This window comes from Centruroides sculpturatus, unplaced genomic scaffold (genome assembly GCF_000671375.1).
Source record: "Centruroides sculpturatus isolate CEXI.00-Female unplaced genomic scaffold, Cexi_2.0 scaffold1247, whole genome shotgun sequence".
NCBI classification, from domain to species: Eukaryota; Metazoa; Arthropoda; class Arachnida; order Scorpiones; family Buthidae; genus Centruroides; species Centruroides sculpturatus.
Window position 1 is genome coordinate 144,375 of NW_019385520.1, and position 10,716 is coordinate 155,090.

Below are 10,716 nucleotides of genomic sequence, written 5' to 3' on the forward strand. Positions count from 1 at the left end.
CGAAATTCTACAAGCAAAACTTTTTTAGAAATAAATCGTCACCAGAGGGATAAGACCAAATCTACATTTAACAGCGCATTTATCAAGTGGATATAAAGGACTGAAATTCCCTAACTGGAAAGGATGCAAGTTTAAGACGTCTGTAAGACCGCCAGTTCCAATTCTTTACTTTTTAATGTTTTAATTGGATTTTTTTGTGTGTTTTTAAAGGAATGTTTTAGCCAGATGACCTAGTAGCCTACAAAGAAAGGTCCGGTCGTCGATGGTGTTCTGGAACACATGATCAGAAGAAATGGTGGTTTCAAAAAGAAATTTTGAGCAGACTGTGCCTTTTTTGATTAAAAAATGCCAAATGGTTCCACGCCGTATACAAGGGTAACCATCCAAAAAGGACTTAAAAAACAATTCATGCAAATCGAGTTATTGTTATTCGAATTCATATTTAAAAATTTCTCAATATGAAAAACGTCAGTAATTAATAAAATTTAGTAAAAAACTTTTGAGTTAAAATTCTTAACTAAATTTGTATAGAAGGTAATATTACTCCTTACGCATAGAGAAGACCTTATCAAGCTTTTATTATCATCTCTTAAAATGCATAACACGAATGATATAATGATATATTTGAAAAACTAATGGCTTCTTAATGATAAGAATATCATCATAAATGGGAACCCATTTGACAATAATGGCGAACATTTAACATTAGAAAATACGTTATTTTCACAAAAATGTTAAAAGCTAATTGATCATCGATTTTCATTATGAAATAGCAAATGTCGTAGAAACGATAACAATTTCGATTAAAGTTATGTAAATAAATTGTATATTAAGTTTGCAAATAGAAATGTTTTGAACATCATTACCTAGATTGAGGTATACATTATTATTGCAAACTATTTAGTGTAAATTAATGATCGATGTATTTATATTTGTCATCTGTTCACTGTAAAATGTATGTTCGAGTAAGTTTTGTCTACGTTATATAAGTCTTCCCATTACATTAAGGTGATATGTTTGTTGAGTGATAAATGAAATCTGGAATCCTATTATTACTATATGTCCTGTTACATTACAGTAAATTATAACACGAATCTTTCGTATGGTGAGCTCACACTTTGGCACTTCACTTAATTATTTTTCCTCTTTTCTAATTGTTTTGTTTTTTTTGTAAACATAAAACTTATAAAAAGTTGATGTTTTTGATATAGTTAGGAGTATAATGAAACAGTTTTTATGAATTTACATAATGGATGTCTGGTCTATAATAGATTTTAATAAACGATGTTCATGGAAACGTTTTATAGTCATTATCGTTTATGTAGAAATAAACCATACAAATAAAAAAATTAATTTTAATTATTTAAAATATCAACTTAGAATTTTTATTCATAATTTTCAAACACTGTTATGACGTAATATACGAAAACTACTCACTTAAAACAGTTTTACACATTAAAGTTGCCTAAAGTTCATATTTCAGAAATGAGTTTTCAAAACAAATGACCTTAAATAATAACTACAGCTAAGATGTGTGAAACTATAAATTATATAAATAATTGTAAGACATTTTTAGTGCTCTGAAACATTTCTACAAAAGTGAACGTCTAATAATATGTTGGAGGTTTAGATGTTCAATGTAACAATATAAATGTATTTCAGAACTTTTCACAATATTGCGACGAAAGTCGAAAAAAACTTATTTTATACTTTCCATTTAAATAAAAACTGCGTGTATATTTTTTATATTTTATTTTATACTTTTTAGTTTTATATATTAAAAACTAATCTATCAAAATTCCATCTGGTTTAGCTTTTATTTCTCTGTCCGGACAAATCTGAACAGCTACACCGACAATCGTAAGCAAATAAAAAACGTATAATTAACGGCAAATTAAAATAAAAAAACTAAAAAAAAACATGCTTTTAAGAGAACTGCAACAGCTTCTTTTATACCTACGATATGGCTGTCTTCACACACCGGACCTTTATCTTCCTATGGCAAGTCCGTTATCCAGCTTACTAAACTTTAGATGCCTTCAGAGAGCACTTTGACGATCGGTGCCTCAAGAATCCTTAACCGCAGATACGAGATCACTCAAAGGGTTGTTAATAGTTTGATTTTTATTATAAATGAAGATAAATTATTCGAAATTATAATAATAATTAGCCCTGTAAGTTCAGTACAATATATAAGAGATAATATATTTCTGGACATTTTATAAAATAATTTCAATATTATTGAGGAAAACTATAGAAACAATGTAGAATTTGATTCTATACACAGTATAAAATATTATATTTTTACTTTTTCGGCTATTATTTAACAGAAGGAAATTATGAACAAACGAGATATTTTACTTTTGAACTTCGGAGTTTGAAAGGTAAAGAAATGCAAAAATAATTGGGAGTTATTCTGTTTGTAAGAATGTGTAGTAGGGGCATAAATTTTTCACCCAATTTCAAGCATAATAGTTGCTGTACCTTTTGTCGAAACATTCTAGAATTTTGCAAAAATATTTTTATATTAGATTAAATATTTGTAAGCACTTTTGACCTGACTCCAGCACCAGCAACGGTCATCGTATTTTTCGTTCAACATCAAAAGATAATGCTCGGGATTTCAATGTCGTTTTTTATCTTTCATTAAAACTTGTCGTAGTACTTTATACGGACCCAAAATAAGTAAAACAGCTTTGATGATATGAAACCGTGCTTTGCAATTCGTTTATGCTTCTAACACAATAAAGTGCTATAAATTAAGACACCGCCAAGTGTCTTAATTTATAGCACTTTATTGTGTTAGAAGCATAAAACAGCTTTATTACTTCTAGCGCCATGTATTAACTAGTCGGATGCAAAACGACCATGAGATCCATCAGCAGGGTTACAGACTAAGCAACTGCTGCAGCATTTTTCAGGCCGAGCTTGTAGCTTCCACCACCACCAATGAGTAGTTTATAAGCGGCTCCCTCCTATTCCAGCGCCTCTGTTTCGGTCTTATTGTATATATTGTACATATGTCAGCATAATAGTACTTATAACGTTTTGTCTCGTTCCAGTCTTGTAACATTTTATATCCCGTTTACCATCTGTATGTTACGCTGTATGTTATACGTCAACCATTTTGTTATTGCAACTTTTGTTCTATATTGTACACATAATTACTTGCATGTAACCTATTCCTCGATTATTAACATTCATTAACATTATTTTATTACTTTGTGTACTTGGTACACCTTGCGACAACGCTCACACAATTAATTGTATTAACTATTGCACGTCATCTCAATCTTAATTATATGTATGCATAATTGTAATCATTCCAATGTAACTTATGTTATGTTTCATATCCATAGACTTTGTGTAGTCATTCTATGCTATAACCTGTACTTTTAATTAATTAACTATAATCTTTGTATTATTTTAATCCTTGTTTGTAACCATGTTTTATTTTATTTTTATTTTTGCTTTATTACTTGCAATCTCAGCGCATCTCTTTCGATTTGTAATGTGGATTGAATTGTTTCATCGTGCATATTGTATTTCAATTATACTCAATCTTACATTACTCTGTATTTACTAAAATATAACATACTGTAATTTTATCATCCAACCTCATGTATTTTATTCCCGGTAGTGCCATGCGGAACCGGATATGTACAAATTTCGTACGTAATAAAGATATTAAATGGATGAACGTTGACTAGTCGAAAATTTTAATTTTACAAGTTGTTATCTACTTTTATCGCATATTATTAATAACTAATTTAACATTTATTACTATTTTGTGTGCTATAAAAATGCCTAAAATAACGCAGAAAATTTTAAAATGAGTTTAAAATCAAAAATTAGGCAAGGAAAGCGTTTTTTTAAAAAAAATTATCTAATGAAAATTCTATGTATTGACTGTTTTCTAGATAGAGAAATAAATCTTTCAGCTCTCCAATAAGACAAGATTCAATATTTTATCATTGTTAGAACGATATTTATTAATATTTAATTTTTGAAGTCGCATGTTTTCAAACTGTTCTTAATTTCTTGAAAATATACTAAAAGATTTTTCTAACAAATTCCAGTTTCATTTTTTAGCTTTTAATGTGTCTTTAGATAATAATTTTAGCTTGATTATTGAAAAATATACACTGTATAAATATTTAATATATTAAAATTACATTATACACTTTCTAATTCAAATTTTATTTTAATATGTATTTTATTGTGTTGTTTGTTTGTTTAGCCAGAAAAATAAATTAATGGAAACTTATCTAGAGATTAACGAGTGAATGTAAAAAAGTTAAAAATGAAAGACTTAATACTATTAAAACTTTTATTTTTTAGATTATTTTGTTTATAATAATATAAAAAAATAATATTTCACAGTGTTTTAATTTTTTTATTTGGGTAAGTATTAATTTAGAATTTTTACATAAAATCACGGGTTTACGTGGGAAAACAGAACTTGAAACTTTAACACCCATTTGCCATTAGAAAATCCGTAATTTCTAAATCCATAAACAATAATAATTCTTTTATAAAGTTTAAAAAATAAAAAAACTATTTTCAATAATATAAATATGTTTATTTATCGGTATTCGAATTATATTTTATAAAACATTTTGTATTCACTTTGTGCAAGGAAATTGCACAAAGTGAATACAAAATATATAATTAACAAATTGAGATGTAAAAAAAACAAATTGAAAAATCCATTAAATACATAAATAACAGAATTCAATTGTTTAATTAATAATAGTATTATATCAAAAATTTGTTTTGGAGTTAAATTATAAAAAACTCTTGCATGTAACTGTTGCATGTAGCCACAGCTNAAATAACTTAATGAAATTACCATTTATGACTTACTGGCTTCTGAATTACTTGATATGATTTAATATTACTCACTTACTGAATTTTTGAATTACGGTAAATATTTAATGTACGGTACTTTACCATGTATGATTGATTTACTTTTAAATCACTGACATTTCAATTACTTCATACACTTTACTATTTATAAATTATTGACTTTTGAATTGCTAGATATAATTTGAAATTACTGAATTACCGACTCGTGAATTACTTGATATGATTTAAAATTACTGAATTGCCGACTCTTGAATTACTTGATATGATTTCAAATTACTGAATTACCGACTCTTAAATTACTTGACATGATTTAAAATTACTGAATTACCGACTCGTGAATTACTTGACATGATTTAAAATTACTGAATTACCGACTCTTGAATTACTTGACATGATTTAAAATTACTGAATTACCGACTCTTGAATTACTTGACATGATTTAAAATTACTGAATTACCGACTCTTGAATTACTTGACATGATTTAAAATTACTGAATTACCGACTCTTGAATTACTTGACATGATTTAAAATTACTGAATTACCGACTCTTGAATTACTTGACATGATTTAAAATTACTGAATTACCGACTCTTGAATTACTTGACATGATTTANATATACTAGATTGCTTAAAAAATAAAAAACTATTTTCAATAATATAAATATGTTTATTTATCGGTATTCGAATTATATTTTATAAAACATTTTGTATTCACTTTGTGCAAGGAAATTGCACAAAGTGAATACAAAATATATAATTAACAAATTGAGATGTAAAAAAAACAAATTGAAAAATCCATTAAATACATAAATAACAGAATTCAATTGTTTAATTAATAATAGTATTATATCAAAAATTTGTTTTGGAGTTAAATTATAAAAAACTCTTGCATGTAACTGTTGCATGTCTCCACAGCTGAACGAAATTAATATATCCTTTCGCAGTATACATAAAGGGCTTATCATACTATGTGTGATAAGTGTTAATATAAATAACTACCTTATGTTTAATTAATTCACTTTTATGTAACCAATATGTTTGAGTAATTTATTAAATTGTCATTCGATTATCGTGTCATGCCAAAACGAGTGTTTAGACAAATGTAAATTCTACACAAATTTTCGATTGTAACGAATTAGTAACTGACTTCCGTTTTCGTAATGTCGCATGACGCAAATGCGTCCATTGTTACATTAACAATAAATGTAAATAATGCGCTTAATTTTAACAATTGTCAAAGCTAATTGTTTATTCGAAGCCATTCTAGTTGAACGCGAATTTTCCGAATAGGAACAGTTTTTGAGCAAGTGAGAAATCGAAATAAGTTAAATCATTTGAATATGTGTATGATTTTATTAAGTGAATATGTAAAATGATATTGTGGAATTGTTAACAAAATTTGAAATTTATTAAATTGTTATATATTCATTATTATTCACAGTGTATATCTGAAACCTCCAATTGCCTTCAAGTAAGATTTGTGCACTTTTTTCCATTTTATTTAGAGAATTAATGCATTCTTTTCACTTAATATTGCAATAACACTTAACAAGAATAATTATCGTTAACTAAAGTCTCAATGATTTATACTATAATAACTGTCAAATATTAGTATATATGACAATTCTTAATTACATAAAATAATCCACATAAAAGTTAGGAGGTAGAATTTCTAAATGTGATATTTAAATTTGTTATAGTTCGCATATAACAAGTGATTTTACTGTTTGCTTAAAACTAATGTAACGAATTATATCTAAAATTTATTACAGGTTAGTAGATATTTCTTTACATCATTGTAAAAGTTTTGTAATCATCTCTGTATTGTGATAATATATCTGCATATAAGCATTTAATAGACTACACATTTATAAAAATTTTCCTGTAAAAGGTTATATATTTTCTTTAAATTGCTGGACAGCAGAAACCTATCCGCCCATATTTCTGCAGGAAGGGCAGCAACAGTAAAGAAGATGCATTAAATAGATGTCAGTCTCTGTTCTTCCAATTTCATTATCTGGAGATTAGCATTCTACAGACATCACTTTCATATATATTGCTACATCACAGACTACTAAAAGCAGAAACATGTTAAAAATCTGTTTTTAAATACATTTTAGTTCAGATAATAGGTTTATATCTTAAAAGGTATTTACATCAATGCATATTTTTAATGTACAAGCTTCTTGAATTTACGCATCAAAAATACAACATAGAAAGTCTTAACAATTTTCAAGAACTTTTGTACTGTTAACCATTACTAGCACTAAAGCTTTTGTTATGTAGATTTTTCCTAATGACTCTTAGCTTCGCTTCTTCTGGGTTATTGTAACACTAACTGAAATAAGTATATTATAGTTCTGTCTATATATAAATAAATAATAACTATAAAATTGTTTTACAGGAATTCACGGGATATATACATTTCAATTTGTTTGTCATTTGAAAAATTATTACATTATAAATAATAATGAGGTATGTACGTTAAAAAATTACATCTTATCTCTTAATTAATGTTCATGAAATAATATTCAGGAAAAAATAAACTCAAACTACTTGTGAAAGCTGCAAATTATTAAAAGAAAAAGTAAGCGCTTTTCAAATAATTTGTGCTTTATTCAATTTAAAAGTGATATTAAGACTTTAAAGTCAAAAGAACATATTTAGATATTTCTAGATATATTTTAAACAGACTCTTATCATATGTATAATTTCTAACTCGTATAACGAGAACAAGACAAACGAAAATCATTTCTCGACAGTACTTAACACATGTAGTTCTATATTTAATAGAGACTTCATTTCAGAGACAGTACTGACTTTTTTAGTTAGGTAATTTAGCAAATATAATTATATGTTATTTAAATAAAAATCAATGCAAGAGTACAGTCGACCCCCCTATAACATTGTTGATTTTTCCGTTTTATATGAATTCCATGTTGTACGAGTCACTTAGATTTTATAAATACGTGAACCATTCACAGCCCGGCACACGTATTTATAAAATCTATGTGACTCGTACAATATGGAATTCATATAAAACGGAAAAATCAAGTGTTATAGGGGAGTCGACTGTATATACTAGATTGCATGCATTGATTGTCGTATAATATAAAATTATTTTGGTTCTGCGATAACTATATTATTGTAGAATCACAATATATTCTAAGCAATATTCGATCAAGTATGATAAATTATTTATATTTTAACTTTTTATCAAACCATTTCTGTAAAAAATCAGATATATGATCCATAATAATTAGTATACGCTCTGAAATTATAAATTTTAATAAAACAATGATAACATTTAAGTTAGATAATAATTTTCTATACATTTTTATAGTAATTGAAAATTTAATTAAGAAAAAACGAACAATTGATAATACAGTAGTGTTTCAATTTTTGACTTTTTAAAAACATGAAAAATTCTAATTTATATTTTGTTCAAATACCTGTTTACTTGTGTTTTTACGTTTTAATCTTTAGTGTAAAAATTCTTTGAATTTTTACACTAAAGATTAAAAAATTCTTAGTTGTTAAATATTAAAAAATTCTTTAGTGTAAAAAATTCAAAGAATTTTTACACTAAAGATTAAGTTAAAAATTGAGTTAAGTTAAATATTATTAAGTTAAAATATATTTTTAAATTTTTTCTGTGCAAAAATTCAAAGAATTTTTACACAGAAAAAATTTAAAAATATATTTTAACTTAATAATATAAGTACAGTTACTAATTTTAAACAATTTATTTACTAATGTGAAGAATAATAAATTCATGTTAAATTATTAAAATTTCAATCGATAAATTCCTTTGGTAATTAAGAGTTATTGTTAGAAAATTCAGTGTAAAATGAATGTTTTCACAAGTTTGCTATTACAGATTCCCAATTAATCGATACATTGTGGTTTTCTCTGCAATGCATTACAGCAACTTCAATTATTTATATAACCTGCGAAAGTAAATTAACAATTTTTAATTAAATCTTATTTTACTATTCAGGCGAAGAAAAATGTTCAAGAAAGCTCCAGATGCACATGTATAAAATACAAGTTCAGTAATGTTGCATTGTTGAAGTTTCAGCTGTTGTGCTCATTATATGTAAAGAAATGAGTATTCTTATTATCCATTCTTATAAATATAATACATATAAAATTTACACCATATAATATATATATACATATATAGTATTGATAGTTTATATTAATATTTTGGTTTTATTTGCATTTCATTTAATGTTCTATTTTCTAAAATCCCTGTAAACTTTATTTTAATTTCATGTTGTCTTTTCACTTAACTATTGCTACGGATGAGCTGTGTATATATGCATATTTACAGTTGGCGTTGTTCCTAATTTGGTAACTGAGGATAACTAACAACTAACAATGCGTAATTGTCAGAGTATGTAATAACTAATGATTATGGTAAGTAATAAGTAATTTTCATAAATTTACCTCTGCATTATCCTCTGAATAATCTTCATAAAAATAGTCAGATGGCATAAATATAACAAGTGGTAACGCAGACAATGTACAGATTGCATCCAATCACATTTCAGTCATTTTTTATCAGTGTAAATTCTACAAACTTATATGCCGCATAAGGCATATCTCCTTATTGACTACCTCGGATATTTCTCCAAGTTACGGAAATTTTTAAAAATTATGCTTAACGAAATCATTTTCAGCATGACTTTTTGTGGATGCCATGAACATACACATCTGGCCTGATACTTTAGTCAACCTATTCACGTCATTTCCACAAATTTTTGTTTCTCATTTCAGTTCTATATTCCCCCCGTCTTATAAACATTTGGCAGTCATAAATGGACATAAAATCCTTGTGATTCTACCGAAAATAAGTTAAAATCTTTTCTGTCTTTACCATGTGCCTCAAAATGGTTAGTGCCTTGTTTGTTACCGTGTGGATATTGTTGCTATCTACATTAATGTTTATTCATTAAAATATATACGGCATTCAGTGTAATATAGAATATATATCCAGTATACCATGTATCATCAACTTACCTTATATATTAATCTAATATCTGTAACACGCAAATTACTGTATGTTTACGCGCATAAACTGGATTGACACTATAAGGTATAAAAAGGGTAATTCAGTGTGCTTGAAGGTAAAGATAAATTCTGGAGTGTTCTGTTGAATGTCTGGAACGAAAGCGAGGTAAATTTGTATAAGGATTGTCTGGTTAGGTGATATAAATGCACATATATATAGGTGTGAATAATCGACAATTATTACCGTGTGACTGCAAGTATAGTTTTGTTGGAGTTAATGACAATGCTGAGCGCTTGATTCAACTACGTGCTGCAATGGACTTGTTTATATTCAGCACATTCTTTCCTCACATATCCACATGAATACTTCGGAGAACCGAACACTGAAGCAAAATCTATTTGCTGTTTACTATTACTAATTTTTAATCTTTATAAATATTTTGCTATTTATTACTTACTGATTATTCAAAATATTCTAGTTGAAAATATGCAGTAGACAGTAAGTAATAAACAGCAAAATATTTCAAATTTACTGTTTAACGTATAAATTCTTTAGTATGATTTATATCTTATTACTGATTTTAAAACTGTTTTTTCTTTGATCTGCCATTTATAATAACATGTAAATTATTTCCCATAATTTGACATTTATGTCTTCCTGACATTAAAATAACTTCATGAAATTGCCATTTATGATTTACTGACTTATGAATTACCTGATATGATTTGAAATTAATGACTTACTGACTTTTGAATTATTTCATGTACTGTACCTTACCATTTATGATTTACTGACTTTTAAATTACTTGATATAAATTACCATTTATAA

General features: G+C 26.7%; 1 long non-coding RNA gene across 3 annotated transcripts in view; it reads left to right on the forward strand.

Moving 5' to 3' along the window:
* Nucleotides 1–6,068: 6,068 nt before the first annotated feature.
* LOC111639770 overlaps nt 6,069–10,716 on the forward strand; it is a 15,177-nt gene continuing 10,529 nt past the window's right edge. Inside the window, exons 1-4 of one of the 3 annotated variants that reach the window (XR_002759135.1) lie at nt 6,069–6,177; nt 6,312–6,341; nt 7,275–7,457; nt 8,871–8,969. This is a non-coding gene — a long non-coding RNA (uncharacterized LOC111639770). Of the gene's footprint in view, nt 6,215–6,311; nt 6,342–7,274; nt 7,458–8,870; nt 8,970–10,716 lie in introns of all 3 variants that reach the window. The other 2 variants (XR_002759134.1, XR_002759136.1) reach the window with 2 other exon arrangements.